This window comes from Sus scrofa, chromosome 14 (assembly GCF_000003025.6).
Source record: "Sus scrofa isolate TJ Tabasco breed Duroc chromosome 14, Sscrofa11.1, whole genome shotgun sequence".
Taxonomy (NCBI): domain Eukaryota; kingdom Metazoa; phylum Chordata; class Mammalia; order Artiodactyla; family Suidae; genus Sus; species Sus scrofa.
This window is the reverse complement of record NC_010456.5, coordinates 62564020-62586519: the sequence shown is the minus strand read 5'-3', so window position 1 is coordinate 62586519 and position 22500 is coordinate 62564020. Positions and strand designations below refer to the sequence as shown.

The 22500-nt window shown below is 39.4% G+C and overlaps 1 protein-coding gene across 3 annotated transcripts in view; it reads right to left on the bottom strand.

Annotated features, from left to right (window-relative positions):
- Positions 1 to 22500, bottom strand: part of PHYHIPL (phytanoyl-CoA 2-hydroxylase interacting protein like) — a 104469-nt gene that overhangs the window by 43864 nt on the left and 38105 nt on the right. Inside the window, exon 1 of one of the 3 annotated variants that reach the window (XM_021072058.1) lies at positions 2307 to 2314. The gene's annotated coding sequence lies outside the window, so the exon portion shown is untranslated. 3 annotated transcript variants of the gene reach the window in all.

Genomic DNA, 22500 nt, shown 5'->3' with positions numbered 1-22500 from the left:
AGTACGGACCCCACATCAAGGAATAATGGCCAGTACATGCTGAGGAAAGAGGGTGCAAACATCCACACTAAAACCAACTCCTCAATTCAGGACAAGATGGTAGAATAGAAAGACTTGAGCTCATCTCCCCACATGAAAACACCAAAATCATAACTAACTGCTGAACAATCATCAACAAAAAAGAATGGAGCCTACAAAAAAAGACATTTTTGATTCAAGGACAAAGAAGAAGGCACAACAAGATGGGAGAAGTGCTTTTATGACCAGGTCAAATCTCATAAATGCCAGATGGGTGACCCACACACTGGAGAATAATTATATCCCATGGCAGGCTCCCTGGCCTGAGGGACTGGCATCACGAAGAGAAACACCCAGGGAGCTCGAAAGGGCACACACAGTGTTTCATGTGCACTGGGACCCATAACACTGCAGCAACTCCACAGGAGCCTAGGCTAGACCTACCTCCATATCTTGGAGGGTCTCCTGGGGAAGCAGAGATTGGCTGAGACTCCATGGAGGGTTAAGATCACTGCTGACAGACACCCTAAGGAATACTGATTGGTGTGAGCTCTACCAGAGGCTGCCATTTAGTCACCAAGACCTAGCCCTACCCAACAGTATTCAGGCTCAACTGCTAGAACATCATGGCCAAACAACCAGCACAATAGGAACATGCCCCACCTATGAGCATCCAAGCTTCCTAAAGCTGTACTGAGCTCACAACCAGCTCTAAACACACACCTTGACAGAAGACTACCTACCAGAGGGACAATCTCAGCTCCACCCACCAGACCTTCTCACCAGGAAGCCTGCACAACCCCCTGGACCAATTTCATCCACCAAGGGGCAGACACCAGAAGGAAGAGGAACTATGATCCTGCAGCCTGTGGAAAGGGGACCACAAAGATAAAAAGTTAGACAAAATTCAATGGCAGAGAAATATGTTCCAGAAAAAGGAACAAGATAAAAAATCCACAAGAACAACTAAGTGGAGATAGGCCATCTACCTGGAAAGATATTCAGAATAATGATAATAAAAATGATCCAAAATATCAAAAAAAGAATAGAGGCACAGACCAAGAACTTACAAAAAAAAAATGTTTAGCAAAGAGCTAGAATACATAAAGAACAAACAGTGATAAATAATAAGTGAAATGAAAAACACACTGGAAGCAATCAGCAGAATAACTGAGGGAGAAAAATGAATAAGCTATGTGGAAGACTGAGTGGTGGAAAACACTACGGCATAAGAGAATGAAGAAAAATAATATAAAGAAAGGAAGGCAGTCTCAGAGATCTCTGAGGAAACATTTAAGGCGCCAATATTCCATTATAAGGGATTTAGAAAGAGAAGAGACAAAGAAAGGGCCTAAGAAAATATTTGAAGAGATTACATCTGAAAACTGCCACAACATGGGAAAAGAAACACTCATTCAAGTCCAGGAAGCAGAAAAACTCCCATACAGGATAAACTAAAGGAGGAACATGCTGAGACATATATTAACAATATGACAAAAATTAAAGACAAAGAATAGTATTAAAAGAAACCATGGAAAAATAACAAATAACATATAAGGGAACCCCCATAAGATTATCAGCTGGTTTTTCAGAAGAAACTCTGCAGGCCAGAAGGAGGTTTTATAATATATTTAAGGTGATGAAAGGGGAAAAACCTAGGACCAAGAATACTTTACCAGCAAGGCTCTATTCAGATATGACAGAGAAATCAAAAGATTTACAGATAAGCAAAAGGTAAGAGAATTCAGCTCCACCAAACCAGCTTTACAACAAATACAAAAGGAACTTCTTCAAATGAAAAAGAAAAGGTCGCAACTAGATATAAGAAAATTATGAATAGGAAAGCATGCAGGTAAAGGCAAACATAAAGTAATATGTAGGAAATCATCCACACACAAATATATTAAAACCAGCAATGGTGAGAAAAGGACAGTAGAAATTATAAATATATATACAGACACACACATATATATACACACAGCAAACCAATAAATTGTAATAGACACACAGACAAAAGAGAAAAAGCAGTCCAAAGACAACATGAAACACAGTCATCAAATACAAGAGAAAAAAGGAACAAAAAAGACTTACAAAAATAAATCCAATTAACAAAACACAGTAAGAACATACATATCAATAATAACACTAAATGTTAATGAATTAAAGGCTCCAACCAAAAGGTAAAGACAGGCTGAATGGATGCAAAAACAAGACAGGCATATTATTCTATCTAAAAAAACTCATTTCAGATTTAGTGACATAAACAGACTGAAAGTGAGGGGATGGACAAAAATATTCCATGCAAATGGAAATAAAAGGAAAGCCGGAGTAGCAATACTTGTATCAAACAGAATAGACATTAAAATAAAGACTGTTACAAGAGACAAAAAAAGGACACTATTGAAAGGATCAAGCCAAGAAGAAAATATAACAATCGTAAATATATATGCACCCAACATAGAGGCACCTCAATATATAAGGCAACTGCTAACAGCCATAAAAGGAGACATCAACAATAACACAATAATAGTGGGGGAATTAACACCCCACTCACATAAATGGGAGATTATCCATAAAGAAAACAAGGAAGCATAGGCCTTAAAGGACAGATTAAACTGGATGGACGTAATTGATGTTTATAGAACCTTCCATCTGAAAGCAGTAGAATACACAATTTTCTCATGTGCACCTGGAATTTTCCCTATGATAAATCACATACTGGGCCACAAGTCAAGCCATGGTAAATTTTAGAAAAATAAAGTCATATCAAGTATCTTTTCCAACCAACCACAACACTATGAGATTACAAAACAATTACAAGAACAAAATAAAAAAACACAAACATGTGGAGGCAAAACAATATGCTACTAAACAACCAAAGCATCACTGAAGAAGTTGAAGAGGAAATTAAAAAGTACCAAGAGACAAAAAGGTCCCATGTGGCATAGTGGGTTAAGGATAAGGCATTGACATAGCTATGGTGCAGGTCTCAACTGTGGCATGTGTCTGATCCCTGGCAAAGCAACTTGCACACACCATGGGTTTAGTAAAAAAAAAAAAAATACCTAGAGACACGTGACAAAGAAAACATGACAATCCAAAATACATGGATACAGCAAAAGCAGTTCTAAGAGGGAACTTTGTAGCAATACAAGCTTACCCAAGAAAACAAGCAAAATCTCAAGTAAACAACCTAACTGGATACCTAAAAGAACTAGAGAAAACAAACAAAACCCCAAGTTAGTAGAAGGAAAAAAATCATAAATATCAGAAAAATAAATTAAGTATAGACAAAACAATAGAAAAGATCAATGAAGCTGAAAGATGGTTCTTTGAAAATCTAAATGAAATTAATAAACTTCTAGCCAGACTCATCAAGAAAAAAAAGGGAGAGTCCTCAAGTAAATAACATTAGGAATGAAATAGAAGTCATTTGACAACACAGAAATACAAAGGATCAAAAGAGACTACTACAAACAACTATTTGCCAGAAATATGGACAACCTAGAAGAAATGCACAAATTCTTAGAAAGGTACAACCTTCCAAGATTCAACCAGAAGGAAATAGAAGAGCTGAATGGATAAATTACAATTACTGAGCTTGAAACAGTGATTAAGGACATTTTAACAAATAAAAGTGCAGGACCAAATGGCTTCACAGGTGAATTCTATCAAACTTTCAGATAAGAGTTAACATCTATTCTTCTGATTATCTTCCAAAAAAATTGCATAGGAAGGAACAGTCCCAAGCTCATTCTATAAGGTCACCCATTACCTTGATACCAAAACCAGGCAAAGGTATCTCTCTCTCTCTCTCTCTCACACACACACACACACACAAACTATAGACTACTATCACTGAGGAAAACAGATGCAAAAATCCTCAACAAGGTACTAGCAAACTGAATCCAACAATACATGAAAAGGATCATATGCCATGATCAAATGGGATTTATCCTAGGGATGCAAGGACTGTTCAATATACATAAATCAATCAATGTGACATACCACATTAACTGAAGAATAACAACCACATGATCATCTCAATAGACACAGAAAAAGCTTTTGACAAAATTCAATACTCATTTATGATAAAAACCTTCCAGAAAGTGGGGAAGGAAGCAACCTATCTCAACATAATGAAGACCATATATGACAAACTCACAGATAACATCATTCTCAATTGTGAAAAGCTAGAAGCATTCCCTTTAAGATCAGGAAGACAAGGATGTCCACTCCTCTCACTTTTATTCAACATAAAACTTTCATGGCTTGGAAGTCCTAACCATGGCAAACAGAGAAGAAAAAAAAAAAAAAAAGAAAGGAATCCAAATTGGAAAGGAAGTAAAACTATCACTGTTTGCAAATGACATGATACCACACATAGAAAATCCTGAAGATGCAACCAGGAAACTGCTAGAGCTCAGCAATGAAGTTGGTGAAGTTGCAGTGTTGTAGGATTCTCATATAGGGAGGCAGGACACTGAGGTTTCTTGCCAGAAAGCAGCATTTATTCGTGCCGGCACTGGCTCAGTAGATTCATATCCAAAGGCTAAGCTCCAAACGCAGCGGGGCACTGTCTTACATACACTGTTGTTTTTTTTTTTTTTTCTTTTACACTTATGTCCCTTTGTCCCCTTATAAGGTAACATACATTCTGTAAATTCTGGTTGGATGGTCTATGTTACAAAGTTGCACATGAATATGGATTATGTCATACTGCCACAAAGTTGCACATGTGCACACAGATGCTGATTGTGCACTTTGCCTTCCCTTTGTTCAGGGTGGACCCCTACCACATTTCCCCCTTTGATGCATGAACCTCCCTTTGGGGTCAAAGAGCATCATCTTGGTTTAGGGGTTTATATTTCCATAGAATCATGACATGTGGCTTTTTTTTTTTTAACCATGGCCTCAATGAGTCTGGAAACAGACCTCATAACCAGAAGGGCTAGGCAGGGAAGGATCAGGCAAGCCCCCCAAATTAAAAACTATGAGGGTTTTGAGTCTCCCAAAAGTTGAAAACCATTCCCCAAAGAAATTTTTAACAACTGCCTGTAACCTTATGATGTAGTTTATTATATAGATGGGAGTACAGTATCCATAAGACCCATCCTCTGCCCAGGTGGCTGGACCATAGTAATGGACATACGCTCAGGGGGCCATTTGTCATCTTTTCAGTTGTCAATTTGTAGTTCACGCAGTTTTCTTTAGGTATCCTGGTCCTCTCACTTGGACTCCCAAATGTTTCCTGCTGGAAAGTGGGAGCAAGAAGAAAGGTGGGTGGATTGATCTGAACACATAAGATCCTGACCAGTCTGGGGGAAGTACAGTATAGGCTGTTCTCCCACATATCCAGTATAGTCCACCTGGGGCCCACCATTCAATGTCTGCGTTGACCTTGTGCCAGGTCTTTTGTCACATTTTCAGTCAGATGGAGCAGTCTCTGCCAATCCCATGGCAAAGGTCAGGGGAAGGATCATAACAACAGACAGGCGCAAGGGGTGGCAGTGCATCACAGTAAGAGACTGAAATGGGAAACAAAAACAGTCTATTTATCCCATCTGGTGGCTGATTCCTCAAGTTTCTGCCATGTGTAGACCAGTCAACTTCTGAGTGACTAGAGCAAGGCTATAGTCCTCAGGGGTCTCTGGAGCTGCAACTTGCTTCTTTTGGATGGTCAGCTTGTACAGTGTTGAGGGATCAGGGATGCACTCCCAGTCTCAAGATGCTGGTTTTATTTTGCTGTGGTGAATCTAAGGAGCCAATTCTGCCACCTTTACTGCAGTAGGGGTGGATAAAATGACAGTAAACAGGCCCCTTCAAAGAGGACTTAATGGCTGGATATTCCATTCTTTTATCTCTATAGCATCCCCTGGTTTGAAGTGGTGGGTGTCTGTGGTTAGGCTTATAGGTAACCATTCCCTAACCCACTGATTGAGGGTGGCCAGAGTGGAACCTACACCTGTATCTGTTGCCTCACGGCGAGGTTTCCTAATTCTTTTGGGTGCCCCCTTATACTCTTAATGAGAGGAGGGGGATGCCCACAGAGGATTTCATAAGGGAAAAACTCTGTCTGCTTAGTGGGGCTGGACTGAATTATCAGCAGGGCTACTGGCAAGAGCTAGTCCCAATGTAATTGAGTCTCCTGGCACAGTTTGCTTAATTGCAGTTTCAGAGTCCGATTCATCTGTTCCACCTTCTCAGAGCTTTAGGGCTGATGGGCCATGTGTAACTTCCAGGTGATCTTCAACCCCTTTGCCACCAATTGCACCACCTCAGCTATAAACACTGGTCTGTTGTCCAATCCAATGGTGATTGGTATCCCAAGTCAGGGAATGATTTCCTTTAGGAGAAATTGGGCCACTTCATGTGCCTTTTCTGTGCTAATAGGGAAGGCCTCTACCCAGCCTGAGAATGCACACATATAGACTAACAGATATTTATAGGCTTAGACTCGGGGAAGCCCAGTGAAATTCACAACTATATTTTTGATTGGGAGCCCTCCAACACTCTATATTCCAGGGGGTGGCCCTAGGTCCCTGACATGGGTTATTTTGGGCACACATTTCACATTGTTTGCATACTATCCAGGCTATGCTGGAAATCTGAGGGATGTAGAAGTGTTGGTCCAATGTGGTCTCGAGAGCCGTTTGGCCATTGTGAGTCTCTGGTTGAAACTATTTGACAAAGGCTGGGGCTAAGGCCTCAGGAATTGCTATTTGGCCATCTTCAAACTTCCACCATCTACCTGGAAATAGTTTCCAGTCTCAGTTTTGAACCAGGTGTTTTCATATTTTGATAAGTTAGGGTCCCATTCTTCCAAAGGACTAGGGAACAGTGCGGTAGTCAAAGCCACTTATTCTATTGTCCCCTTGGAGGCTGTGAGTTTTGCTGCTCAGTCTGCTTTATGGTTTCCCTGAGTGGCTAGTGTCCCCCCTTGATGTCCCTTGACAATGTGTGACTGCCACCTTTCTAGAGGCCCACACAACATCTGAGTCCGACAATTTCTTTGCCATATTTTATGTCCTTTCCTCCTGAGTTGATTAGGACCTTTTCTATATATAAAGCCCCATGTACATGGAAGGTGGTGAAGGCATATTTGGAGTCTATGTATATTGACATGCATTCCTGCTGCCAGATGGAGGGCTCTGGTTAGCACGATGAGTTCTGCCTTTTGTGCAGAAGTCCCTTTTGGGAGAGCTTTTACTTCAAAGCTGGAATTTGGGGTCACCATGGAATACCCAGCAAGGCGTTCTCCCTCTTTTACAAAGCTGCTACTATCGGTGAAATTTTGAGCATCTGGGTCTTTGAGGGGCTGGTCTATTAAATCCAGTTGACTGGAAAATACTTCATGCATGACATCAACACAATCATGATCTGGCTGGCCCGGCCTGACAGGTAGTAGGGTTGTAGGGTTTAAGGTCCTCACTATCTCTAGGTGAATGCATGGATTTTCACATAACATTCCCTGATATTTGACCATCTTGGCGTTAGTCAGCCAGTATTGTCCCTTATACTCCATTAATGTTAGTACCAAGTATGGCACTCAGACTGTTAATTCTTGTCCCATAGTTCACTTATCAACTTCTGACACTGAGAGCTGTGGCTGCAAGTGCCCTCAGGCAGGGTGGCCACCTTGGGCAACAGAGTCAAGTTGCTTGGGAAGGTATGCCACTGGATGACGTCATGACCCCAGCATCTGAGTTAAGATCCTTACCATGACCCCAGTGTTCTCGTGCACGTATAAGAAGGGCTTGGAGGTGTCTGGGAGTCCCAGGTCAGGTGTGTTGGTGAGGGCTCACTTGATTTATTCAAAGGCCTTTTGTTGCACTCATTCCCACAACAGAGGTCTCGTTCTCCCCTCTTTGTGGCCTCATAAAGGGGCTTTGCCAAAATGGAGAAGTTGGGTATCCATATTCTACAGAAACCTGTGGCTCCTAGAAACTCAGGGATCTGGTATTAAGTTGTCGGGACCAGGACAGAGCAGACAGCCTATTTTCTTTATGGGCTGACTTGACGTCCCTGAGACAGGTGAAAACCAAGGTACTTGACTTTTTTTTCCCAAGAGATTTGGGCTTCCTTCATTGAAACTTTGTAGCCAGCCTCTCATAAGAGAGTGAGGTGTTCTTTCCATATAATTCTCCTGAGTTTGTCCCGCCAACAGTAAGTCATCCACATACTGGAGCAATATACAGCCATATTGGTCTACTGGGAAGGCTTTTAAATCAGACACTAGAGCAGTGCCAAAGATAGCTGGAGAATTCTTGAATCCTTGAGGCAGTTTAGTCCAAGTTAATTGGCCCTTGTCACCATTATCAGGATTTTTCCACTGGAAGACAAAAATCAATTGACTCTGGGAGGCCAGATGGACATAGAGTGTGTAGGGGTTTGGGATGGCCAGAGGTAGGGTGACTGTGGCTTGATTTACTGCACACATGTCCTTGACTGGCTGAAAATCATTGGTACCTGGCTTCTGGATAGGCAGGAGAGGCGCATTCAAGGTGACTATCGAGGCCAGAGAATTCTGTACTTTAGGGAACTTTGTACTAATGCCTATGATTTCCCATCTGGGCCTCACAAGAGATGAAATATTGCTTTTGTTGGATGGGCCTGACCCCTGGCTACCCTAAGGTCAGGACTGTGTGGCTGTGGAAGTTAAAAGATATCTGGGCGTGTAGCTTTCCCAGTAAGTCCTGACCCATCAATGCCACAGGCTAGTTGGGGAGGTATAGAAATTTGTGAAAGACTTCATATCCCCCCAAAGTGCACTCTCTAGGCAGCAGGAAGGGGCACCATGTTCAGTTGCCTGTGGCCCCTACGATGGTGGCTTGCCTCTGCCAGAGTGGGCCCACAGGCTGAGTTACCACTGAGTGTTCTGCCCCAGTATCTACCATGAAGTCAATGGGCCGGCCCCCTATATTCATTCAGACCATTGGCACTTAGAGGGCCTAACAGAACAGAGCCCAGTCTGTCCTTGCCTTCCTCATAGTTTCCCATAGCAGCTAGCCCTACAAAATTATTTTTTGGGGGCTCCATGTGGCTGCTGGGCCAGCTGATATCAGCTCTGGACCACCTGGCCTCTCTTCCCCTCTGCTTGGGGCCCAACTGGGAATCATCTGACAATTGGGGGCACTCATTTTTCCAGTGGCCTTTCTGGCAACAGTAGGCATATTGGTTTTATCCCAGTTTTGGCCCTGGGTGAGATGGTCCTCCTTGTTGCCCCCCTTTCTGGCCTTGGCCTCGGCCTCAGTGCTGTGGGGCACCTTCCATTTTTTTTTTACCAAGGCAGCAGCCGTTAGGCTTGCCTTCTTCACATCTTTTTGTTGTTTTCAGACTTTAGTGCTGCCTGGTAAATGCTGGCAAACACTTTGGTTGTTATCTCCAGCAACTGACTAGCATTTATGCCTGCAAAGCCCTTTAACTTCTGGAGCTTGTGTTGGATGTCCCCTTGTGCCTGACTCACAAAGGCTGCATTGATCATCCACTGGTTTTCAGCCGCTTCTGGGTCAAAGGGGGTACAGAGGTGGAATGCCTCACATAGCCTTTCTTAGAACTGGCCTGGGCTCTCATCGGGCCCCTGGAGTACCTCTGAAGTTTTGCTCATGTTCATGGCCCTTTTCCCACCTTGTTTCATGCCATTTAGGAGAGCCTCATGGTAGCATGAAAGTTGCAGAAGTCCCCCTTCAACACTAGGGTTCTTTGGGGGTCCCTCCTGGGGGGAAATAGTCTCAGACATAAGCCTGGGCATCTAGTGTTTGTGCCGGGGCATTTTTCCTCTAGCCAATTTACAGCTGCCTGAGTAATTTGGTGCCATTCTTCAGTGTTAATCAGAATCAGGAGAAGCTGACAGCAATCAGTCCAGGTGGGCTTGTGGGTTTGAATGATGGACTGCATTACATCAATCATAGCCTGTGGCTTCCCTGTGTAGGAGAGGCTATGATTTTTCCAATTTAGGATATCAGCAGTGATGAAGGATTGGTACACAAAACCACACTGGCCTCCTTGAAGTTGGCCTTCTTGATCAAAATAGACAGGCCCTCTGGTCTCTCTCAGTGGCATCTGCAGGAGCCCCTGGCACTGTAGTGAAGAGGGACTGCCTCTGCTGGCCTGATTTTCTGGTTGTCTTCTGGTCAGAGTATACAGGGTTAACACTAGAAGCTCTGGAGAGGTGGTGACCGGTGACGTCATGGTGAGTCAGGAGAGGGGGTGCTCTCAGGGCAGGCAGCAGCCTCTAGCATGGCCCCGGCTGCTGCAAGTGCAGGCAGCAGTGGAGGGTACAACAGTGCATAAGGTGGGGGAACTTCCTCTGGCTCCCTAGATAAAATAGGCTTCTTGGGTCCCAGTTGGCATTTTGAGGAGGCCATCATTTGAGCCAATTTAATTTTATAGTTCTCTTCCAGGCAGGCTTTCAGCCACGGTGGCTGAGAGAGGACTGTCTTGCCAGCAATCAATGTAAGGGAATTGATCAGGGTGTCCTGAGTCTCCTGTGATGACTCTTAACACTTTGCTAACTAGTTCTTTATCTAATGACCCCTCAGAGAACCAACCCACTCCAAATGAAGGCCAATCCATCTCACAGAATGTCTGTAGTGTTCCAGGAGTCAACTTAATGCTATAATCTCCTGAATATCCCTTCTTGAAATTTTTTTTTTTAATCATATACTCTAAGGGGTTATGTTTACTTTGTTTTCAACTTATTTCCTCCCCCTAAAAGATGACAGTCTCACACAAGAAGAGAATGGGAAACAGTAAACAATCACTTCTTCTGTCTCTGGCTGTTCTCCTGAGGGAGCTATTTCAGGCACCTCTTAGCATTGGTGGGACTGTATAAACCCCAATGTCAGGACCTCTCTGAAAAAAACCACCATAGGCCATATGAGGATCACCACAGAACCACAGATCAGGACTCAACACTTGCTTCTGCTTGAGTTGGAACTCTTCCATCATCTGTCTTACTCACTCATATTTATACAAGTCTCCAACTCACCGCCCAGTGTCTTGGAGTTGTGGTTTTTGTCTCCTGTCTCCAATGAGACTACGTGGGCAACTCCAGGAGGTGGTCAGGCTTCCCTTCTGCCTCTTGGGGGCAGGCTACCAAACTGAACCCAGGTTCTTACCAGTCTGATAGGCAGTGTTCCCTTGGCTGGTTCCTGGGCCTCACCAGGTTCTGTTGATCTCCAGGGGTCCTCACCCTGGCACACTGGGAGGGCTAGTCCCCTATGTATCAATTGTTCCACTGGTGTCAGGTGAGGTCACCTCTCCTGGTGTCCCAGGGGTTGCACCCAAGTGACAAAGGAGGTGAAATCACTGTCTCTGAGTCCCAGATGATTTCCCCCAAGAAATGTTGTAGGATTCTCATAAAGGGAGACAGGACACTGAGGCCTTTTGCCAGGAAGCAGCATTTATTCATGTGAGCACTGGCTCAGCAAATTCATATCCAAAGGCTGAGCCCTGAACATAGCGGGAAGCTGTCTTACATACCCTTTTTTTTTTTTTCTTTTACACTTTGGCCCCTTTTTACCCCTTATAAGATAACATACATTCTGTAAATTCTGGTTGGATCATCTATGCTACAAAGTTGCACATGGATACAAATTATGCCATACTGCCACAAAGTTACACATGCACACACACAGATGCTGTGTACCTTGCCTTCCCTTTGTTCTGGGAGGGCCCCTACCACAGCAGGATACAAAATTAATAAAAGAAATCAATTGCATCTCTATATGTTAACAAGTAAAGATCAGAAAGAGAAATTAGGCAAACAATCCCATTTACCATCACATCAAAAAGAATAAAATACCTAAGAATAAACACACCTAAAGAGGCAAAAGATCTGTACTTTGAAAACTTTAAGGTATTGATTAAAAAATCAGATGACACAAACAGATGGAAAGATATACTGTGCTCTTGGATTGGAAGAATCAATATTGTTAAAATGACTACCCAAGGCAATCTACATATTCAACACAATCCCTATCAAATTACCACTGGTATTTTTCACAAAACTTGAATAAAATTTTTTTAAATATATATGTGGAAACACAAAAGACCCCAAAGAGCTAAAGCAATCCTGAGAAAGAAAAATGCAGCAGGAGGAATCAGGCTCCTCAACTTCAGGCTGTACTACAAAGCTACAGTCATCAAAACATTATGGTACTGGCATAAAAAAGACACATAGATCAATGGAACAGGATAAAAAGTCCATAAATAAACCCATTAACTATGGTCAATTAATCTGTGACAATGGAGGCAAGAATATACAATGGAAAAAAAGACAGTCCTGTCAATATGTGGTGCTAGGAAAACTGGAGCTACATGTAAAAGAATGAAATCAAAGTACTCTTTAACACCACACACCAAAGAAACTTAAAATGGATTAAAGACCTAAATGTAAGACCTGATACTATAACACTCAAAGAAAAATATAGAACAGTTTTTGACGTAAACTGCAGCAATATCTTTTTGGAGCCACCTCCTAGAGTAATACAAATAAAAACCAACCAACCAAAACAAAAACCAAATGTAACCTAATTATACTTAAAAGTTTTTGCACAGAAACCATATGCAAGTGAAAAGACAACCCACAAATGGGAGAAAATATTTGCAAATGAAATAACCAACAAGGGATTAATCTCCAATATACATAGACTCATGCAGCTTAATATCAAAACAACAAACAACCTAATCAAAAAAGGGGGAGAAGATACAAAAAGACACTTCTCCAAAGAAGACAGAGAGTGGCCCAAAAGCACATGAAAAGATGCTCAACATCACTAATTATTAGAGAAAGGCAAATCAAAACTACAATGAGGTGTCATCTCACAGTGGTCAGAATGACCATCATCAAAAAGTATACAAACAATAAATGCTAGAGAGGGTGTGGAGAAAAAGGACCCCTCCTGCACTGTTTGTAGAAATGTAAACTCGCACAATCAATACGGAAAACAGTATGAGGGTTCCTCAAAAAACTGAAAATATAACTACCTCATGATCCAGCAATCATCAGCATATTTCTGGAGAAAACCATAATTCAAAAGGATACATTTACTCCAATGTTCATTGCAGCACTATTTACAACAGCCAAGACCGGGAAGCAACCTAAACGTTCATTGAGAGAGGAATTGATAAAGAAGATATGGTCTATATATACACAACAGAATGTTACTCAGCCATAAAAAATAATGAAATAATGTCATTTGCAGCAACATATATGAAGCTAGAGATTATCCTACTATGTGAAGTAAGTCAGAGAAAGACATATCACTTATGTGTGTTATCAAAAAATGACAAATGAATTTATTTACAAAACAGAAACAATACCCACAGACTTTGAAAGCAAACTTATGGTTACCAAAGGGGAATCATGGTGGGGAGGGAAGGATTGAAAGTTTTGGACTGGCATATGCACAATATTGTATATGGAATGGATGGTATGTGGGGACCTGCTATATAGCACAGTGAATTCTATGCAATATTCTGTGAAAACCTATATGGGAAAAGAACCCAAAAAAGCAATGGATATGTGTATATGTATTACTGAATCACTTTGCTGTACAACAGAAATTAACACAACACTTTAAATCAACTATACTTCAATAAAATTTTAAAAAATAGACTACTTCAAATTGCCTTTACACTTGAAAGACTAAAAAAGTTTCCCAGTTGCAAAATAAATATTGGAAATGACCTGTCTTTGTAAAAGGTAGTCTAGTATACTATTACTTGTCACCTCAAGGTTATGAAAGTGCTCCATAATATATAAATTTTGAGGATTATAATTTCATTCCAAGAATAGAAAAATAAATATGACAAACTCTTTCCTCAGATACAGTTATAAGACTAATTGTCTCATACGTTCAACAGACACTGGTTCAATACCTAAGGGCAAGAGGATTAAAAGATGAATCAAGGGAGTTCTCGTCATGGCTCAGGGATAACGAACCCAACTAGCATCCATGAGGATATGGGTTAGACCCCAGGGCTCACTCAGTGGGTTAAGGATCTGGCATTGCCATGAACTGTGGTGTAGGGTTGCAGATACAGCTCGGATCCCAAGTTTTTGTGGCTGAGGTGTAGGCCAGCAGCTGTATCTCCAATTAGACCCTGGGAATTTCCATACACCATGGGTGCGACTCTAAAAAGACAAAAAAAAAAAAAAAAAAAAGATGAATCAAGGAGACACTAGATACTTTCAAGAAGTTTACCTTATAATCTAGTAGACACATATATATGAATATGTATATATGTATATAGGTGTGTATATAATTTTTAAAAATCTTTTCCTTTCATATGGTGATCTATATCTTTACTTTTCTTCATAACCAAACTTCTTTGAATGCCTGCCAAAGCATGTTATCTCCATCTTCCACCTCCTAATCACTCTTAAATCCAGGTGAATCTAGTATGTACCTCTACCACCCCAACACTTTTATGTCATGAAAATGCAGTGGATACTTTCCCGTTCTCCCCTGACTTTACCTCTCAAAATCATTTAACACAGTTGACCATTTGCTGCTGCTTAAAACATGCTCTTAGTTTTTCTCTTGTTTCGTATTCCTTCATCTTCTCCAGACCTTGTGTCTAACCAAAAGTTAGTGTTTCTCAGGGGCCTACACTAGTGCTGTCCAATAGAACTTTATGCACTGATGGAAATTTTTCTGTTTGTGCTGGTTAGTATGGTTGTCACCAGCCACATGTGACCATTGAGCACTTGGAATATGGCTATTGCGAATAAAGAAATACACATTAAATTTGACCTAATTTTAATTAATTTAAATTTACACAGCCATTTGATCTTAATGGCAACAATATTGGGCAATGCAGTTTTAGAGAAAGCCTTCTTTTCTTTCTTCTCCCTATAAGTGATCTAACATCTTTTTGCTTACAATTTCCAATTTATATCTCAAGATCTAAAGTATATTTAACACTTCCCCTTGGATGTCTCACAGACATTTCAAACTTAAACTATGTGAAACAGAACTCCTGATTTTCCTTCCTAAACTTATATTCCAATCTAGTATTCCCCCATTTTAGTAAGTGGCATCAGCATCTGCCCAGATGCCCCATCTAGAAAGTTTACACTTCAACAACTAATATAACTAATCTTTTTCCAATACTTAAATAATCTAAGCTCTTTTCTCCCTGATGGCTGCTTCCCCTCTCTTATAATGATTTACCTCCAGTTCTTTAAAAGCTACTTCTCCTCATCCTTTTGGTCTCTTTTCTAAAGTTTGTGCCCCCTACTACTGATATTCTCCATAAGTTCCTATTTATTTTCTTCATAGCACTTCCATAGTTTATATTTGTCTATTTTTCATCTTTAATCTTTTTTTAGATATGGGATCCCATATCTATCATGCTACCAATATTTCCACATTGTTAAAATAAATGTTTACTGAATATATGAATGCTTAAATAAAGGAATCAATCCACTTCCCAAATACAGAAATAGGATATTATTTTTATGATTCTAAAATATCAATGAATTGGCAAAGGAAGTTTTAATTATTATTATTTTTTTGTCTTCTTGCCTTTTTTTTTTTTTTTTTTTTTTGTCTTTTTGCTTTTTCTAGGGCCACTCCCGCGGTATATGGAGGTTCCCAGGCTAGGGGTCCAATCGGAGCTGTAGCCGCCAGCCTATACCAGAATCACAGCAACGTGGGATCCGAGCCGCATCTGCAACCTACACCACAGCTTATGGCAATGCTGGATCCTTAACCCACTGAGCAAGGGCAGGGACCGAACCCACAACCTCATAGTTCCCAGTCGGATACATTAACCATTGCACCATGACATGAACTCCAGGAAGTTTTATTAATCATTTGATTTCCAAAGACTCATAATAAATTATCCATTTTTTCCCATACTACTCAGGTGATAACCTATTATAAGGCAATGCTGACTTTTATAGATCCAATAAAGAAGTTAATAAATATACTTTAAAACACAAATACAACATGACAATGTTTTGCTATCACATTATATGTGTAAATCCTGCCAACCCCAACCCCAACCCCAAGTAACATGCTCTTTCAGGCTGACATTAACTATGAGCAACACTTTATCTCTCCAAATAATTTTTAATGATTTCATCATTCCAAAAATAAAGAATGCATAATATTCAAAAAAAGGAAAGCAGTGTACTATCTACAATGTTACCTAGCCCTTCAATTCCCCTCCCCAGCAGTAACCATTATTAACAGTTTTTCTGTGTATCCTTCCAGAATATTCTAAGCACATAGACTTATCTGCCCTTTTCAGATCTGGAATCAACCATTTCCTCACAGTTTTTTTTTTTGGTGGAAAATGACATTTTAAGAGTGTTATCTGGGCAGTAAGGATGTTCATTCCTAATGGATTAATCTTTGTTTCAAGGAGTTTTCATTTGACAGAACTAGGAAGTAACTGTTTAATTTTTAAAGAGAAAAAGTTATTGTAAGTTTTACTAATACTTCTAATTCAACTTTAATACTGTAAGGTTTTAATTTAGTCCCTTCATCCTGTATTTACATTTCATTTCTCCCATGTCTGGTTCTCGAGAGGACCAGGATGATATAATTAGAATACTATTTATATACTCATCTTTTTTTAATTCCCATAATCCATACATAACAGTCTGAGAATAACAATACTAACATTACTATCAACAATATAACTTCTATAAATAGTCACTAAAGTTTCTTTTATCAGTTCTCTTTTCCATAAGGTATATGTCACTAGGGAGGAATACTCTGTTAATGTTTTCAAGACACTTGGAATACTTCCTCTCTGAGTGATTATACCACTAATTGGATACTCTGAGGTTCAATTTGGTTTTCTTATTTTAAATTTTGGGGCTCTTTTTTGTTTTTTAATTTTGTACTTTAATAAAAGTTATCAACCTTTCTTATGGTTTCTTGATTTTGTGTCATTCCTGAGTGTCTTCTGCATTCCACGAGTATATATTTTTAGATAGTCATTAATTTTTTTTCCTAGTGCTTTTATGGTTTTATTTTTAAATGTTTAAAACTTTGATCTGCATGGAATATAGTAGAGTAGGAATCCATTTCATTTATTTATTTTTGTCCAAATGGCTATCTAGTTTTCCTAGCACCACTTATTGAATAATCCATCTTTTTCCTCACTGATTAGAAATATCGCCATTTATTAAGAGTTCGGACTCACGGTGGAAGTTTCTAGTGGCAGAAGCATTAATGACAATGGCTGGGAGTATCTACTGGCAATGGTACAAGTAATAGTACTGAGAGTAGACTATTGCTAAGGCAGAATCTTAGCTCTGCTTCATCCTTTGTTTTCTGTTCAACCTAGATCCTCGTGTTTTGTTTATTTAATCATAGTATTTTTGGCTGTTTGTGGCCAAGAAACCTAACCTACACAGTATGATTTTTCTCCTGCTATTCAATGGTAATAAGCATTTCCAAAATTGAAGCCTTTCAGTCTGTGCTCTACATTCTAGTTGAAACTTATATCCATAATTATAATTATCAGAATTTTCACTACCATCTCTAGTACCTGACTCCAAATATGTATCACTAACTATGAGCTCATCTCACCTCATTATTTTTATGTTTTTCATTTCAGAGGGTAAATAAACCTATGGTTGGTTATCCTAACATTTAAAACTATCTTTTAAATATCATTTTTCTAAAAATATTTTGAAGCTATAAGAGATAGCATGAGTGTTAAAGTCAAAACAAGCAGAAAGATACGGATAGAAAAAGATAGGAGAAACGGCAGGAAATAAGGCTAGATTAGGAGACAAAGGTAAAATCACAGGTTTTTTTTTTTTTTTTTACATTGGACAGTTAATATTTAATAATATAATCAATAAGTATCCAATGAGTAATTCTAAGTAGTAAATGACATGATTAGATTTTTTCGTGAAAAATCACTCTGGCAGCACTGAAGAAAGTAGAGAGAAGGACATCAGATTTTCTTTCTCTTTCTTTCTTTTTCTTTCCTTTTTTTTTACAAAGCCCTTTTAAACCGAATAGATTTAGGATCCTACTACACATTCTAAACAGTCTTCTACAAATTATTAACAAAAAGCTATAATTTGGAACCATATACAAAAGTATGGATGCCAATTAACTTATAAAATTACCAGTATGAGTTTACAGATAATATGAATAAAATATTGCTTACCAAGTGTCACCTTGAAACTGACAGACAACAAATATGGTTTCTAATCAAGTTGAATCATTAACTACATTATAATATATCATTAATTTTCTATCTATAATACACAGATTAATAAGCAGATACGTCTGCATTTAGAAAATTATTACACCCTTTGGGATACATACAGTTTATTTACCACATAATCTTAAGTGTTACATTGAGATGACTCTATAATTAATTACATGAAGACCCATAAACTACAGGGTCCAAATAGGGATACATATCACTTATGGTTTGGTTTTACATGTATGGAAACAATAATTTTCCTTTCTTCAAAAAATAAAAATATAAAATCAGAAATAAGGGATAAGCTTTTATTTATAGACAAACTACATAAAATCAATCGACCTTCACGAAGTACTTTGGTTTATTTGGATGCTGTGCTGGAAGATAGCTAAATTTATTTAATAAACTAAATAAAATACCTATTTGTGATATTCTTAAGTAAGGTAATTTATCTAGGCCCTATTCTTAAACTATCTCTATTGTGGCAGCCTATGACTGACTGAGAAAATGACTGTCTTGCTGTATTGTTTTACTAAAGAAGCTCATATTTACTTCTTTGAAATGGTAACTACTGGAGAGGGGATCAAAACAGCAGAGAAGTTAGATGTGGCACTTACCTTCTCCCAAAACATTAAAAAAAAAAAAAAAAACCTACATGTAGAACTATTTGCACAGAACATCTACTGAACACTGGCAGAAGAACTTAAAACTCCAAAAAGGGAAAGGAACCCTCCATATAGCTGGGTAGAACAAAAGGAAATAGAGAGAGAAAATGGAATCAGGATGGAACAAGCACTTCTGAGAGGGAACTGTGAAAGAGGAAAGGAACCTACACCTGGGAAGCCACCTAACTGATGGGGAGATAAGCCGAGATGGAGGGACCTCAAAGCCACAGAAAAAAGCAGAGTAGCTGGACTGAGGAGAGCAAAGCAGAGAGAGGCACAAAGACCATTGGTACCATTGCCCCTGGACATCAAAGCCTGAGACATTCAGGAGGCAGCTGGGCACTGAGACTCAGGCTCCTGGGTCACTTCAGAGAGAGGACTAGGGTTGGTGGTGTGGAGACAGACTGAGGGAACTAGGGAGCAGTACACCAAAGGCTGGGGAATGCCACAGCTGAGGGAAGGCAAGAGGAGGTCTAGGCCCACAGGAGAAGCAAGAAGACACTGTTGGGGGAAGGTAGGAAGAGGGGCAGACTGCCAAAGGAATATCGTTCTCTGCACAGGCGTGGATTCACAGAGGGAGGGGATATGGGCATTGAGGCACCTCTTGCACAGGGATCTAGGTGAAGGCCCCTCTTGTGCTGGCTACGGTGGCAGCACCTCCTGCTCAGGAGAAGTGAGATGGGGTGTTTCTTGTGTGGACTTAAGGTGGCAGGGGGAAACCACTGCAGTTATCTCTGACTCCAGAGGTGGATGTGGCCTGCCACCACTACAGGTCTGTGAACTGGCACCACCTGTGGCAGCAATCACCTCAGAGGTTGGCACAGAGGAGGACACTTCAACTGAGCACACTCATTGTTGCTTTCATTCCCCTGGGAATGCACACGACCTGATGATGCAACTGCCAAATGCTTTAGGTGCAACCTAAACCTGCCTGAAGCTACTGCCACTCTGAGGGCCCATCAATAAGGAGCAGACTGTGCCATCTTCCTGTAGGTCCTTACTACTGTCAAGGGCCCAGCAAACAGGTACTGGCTACTAAACCTGCCCATTGCCACCACCTTGCTGGAAGCATGCAGAGCACCCTATCAAGGAGATAACAGCCTGCACATGCTAAGAGACAGCAAGCATCCAAACTCTCACACCAAAAATAAATAGTAAACCTTCACAAAATACCCAGGGGTAAACAGCCCTTCAAGACTACAGTAGTTGGTTTCACTAAACTCTCAGAATAAGAAAAATATAAGCAAAATGAAGAAGCTCAGGAACCATTCCCAGTTAAAAGAATAGGAGAAGTCTCCTGAAGGAGCAAACAATGAAATAGTCTGAGGAGTCTAACAGACACCAGGTTCACAAAGGAAATAGTGAAAATAATAAATTAATTAAGGGAAAATATGAAGGAATAAAGATCAGATATGAGCAGTAATGCAGATTACTATAGAAAGGAACAATAAAATATAAGGAAGAGCCAAGAAAAATTCATTTTCAGATGCAAAGTTGAGTTAAAGTCACTGAAGAGTAGAATGAATAATGCAGAGGAATGAATTAGTGACTTGGAAGATAGAATAATGGGAAATCACCCAAGCAAGACAGCAGACAGAAAACCAAATGAAAAAACAGGAAAGCAATATAAGAGATCTATGAGATAATATAAAGTGGGCCAATCTATGCATAATAGTGATTTCAGAAGGAGAAAAAAAAGGGGGATTGAAAATATATTTGAAGAAATTATGGCCGAAGACTTTGAAAATCTAAAGGAAACAGATATCAAGGTACAGGAAGCACAGAGGGCCCCAAACAAGTTGAACACAAACAGGCCCACACCGAGACATATTATAATAACAATGGCAAAAGTTAGCATAAAGAGAGGATTCTAAAGGCAGCAAGAGAAGAACAAAGAGTAAATTATAAGGGACCAGCCCTATAAGGCTATCAGCTGATTTCTCTACAGAAACACTACAGGCCAGAAGGAAGTTGCAAGATATATTCAAAGTTCTAATACCGAAAAATTTGCAGCCTAGAATACTCTACCAAGCAAGGATATCATTTAAAATAGGAGAAACAAAGAATTTCTCCAAAAAACAAAAACCAAAACAGTACAGCAATACTAAACCCATTATAAAAGAAAGACTGAAAGGGCTCCCCTAAACAAAAAAGAAGTAAGAAGAAAGAGGATAGAGAAAACCACAATTGGAGAATAGTCACTTAAATAATCCAGTGTACAGATCTAAAAGGAAAAAGAAATGTATTATAAAAGTGAGGATAAACACAAGGAACAGTAAAGGGATAAACACGAAGATGTTAAAAAAGGACACTAAGATCATAAAATATGGGGAAGGAAAGTAAAAAAATCTATATATATATATTTTTTTTTTTTAAGAATGTGTTTAAGCCTATATGACTATCAGGCTAAAGCAAGCAGATACAGGAAAGGCTTAACATAGCTGAAAAACAGGGCAACCACAAATCAAAACCAAACAATACATTCACAAAAACTAAAAAGAAGAGGACACGAGCACAAATAAAAGGAAAGCATCCAAATAAAAGAAGAAAGGAACAAAGGAGAAATATAGAATCAATTGGAAAACAATGTTTAAAATTGTTTTGAACACATATTTTATCAATAATTACCTTAAATGTCAATGGACTGAAATGCTCTAACCAAAAGACATATAATGGCAGACTGGATAAAATAAAAAAGTTTATGATATACTGCCTATAAGAGACTCCACTTAGGGCAAAGGACAAATATAAATTGAAAGTGAGAGGACGGAAAAAGATAGTTCATGCCAATGGAAAAGACAGTAAAGCAGGAGTTGTAATGCTCATATCAGACAAAATAGACTATTTAATGATAAAAGGATCCATTCAAAAAGAGGATATTACACTTGTCAATAATATAGGAGCACCCAAATACATACAACATATACTAACAGACATAAAAGGAAAAATTGATGGGAATACAGTAATAGGAGGAAATTTTAACAACTCACTCACATCAATGGGCAGATCCTCTAGACAGAAAATCCAGAAGGCAACAGAAATCCTAAATGACGCAATAGAAATGTTAGACTTATTTAACATTTTCAGGACATGACATCCAAAAAAAATCAGAATATACATTATTTTCAAGTGCACATGGAACATTCTCAAGGATTGACCACATACTTGAACAAAAAACTAACTTCAACAAACTTAAGAGTGTAGAAATTATTTCAAGTTGACCACATTGGCATGAAACTAGAAATCAACCAGAGGAAAAGAAATGAGAAAAAACTGACTACAGGGAGACTAAACAACATGCTACTAAAAAACCAGTGCATCAATGAGAAAATCAAAACGGTAATTAAAAAACACCTCAAGACAAATGATAATGAAAAGATAAACATTCAAAATCTATGGGATGCAGAGGGAAGTTCAAAGAAATACAGGCCTTCCTTAAAAAATAAAATTCTGAAATCAACAACTTAACCCCCCACCTAAAAGAATTAATGAAAGAAGAACAAACACCTAAGTCAGCAGAAGGAAGGAAATCATAAAGATCAGAGAGGAAATCAATAAAACAGATGTTCAAAAAAAAAAAAAATAGAAAAAAAATCAATAAAACCAAGAGCTGGTTCTTTGAAAG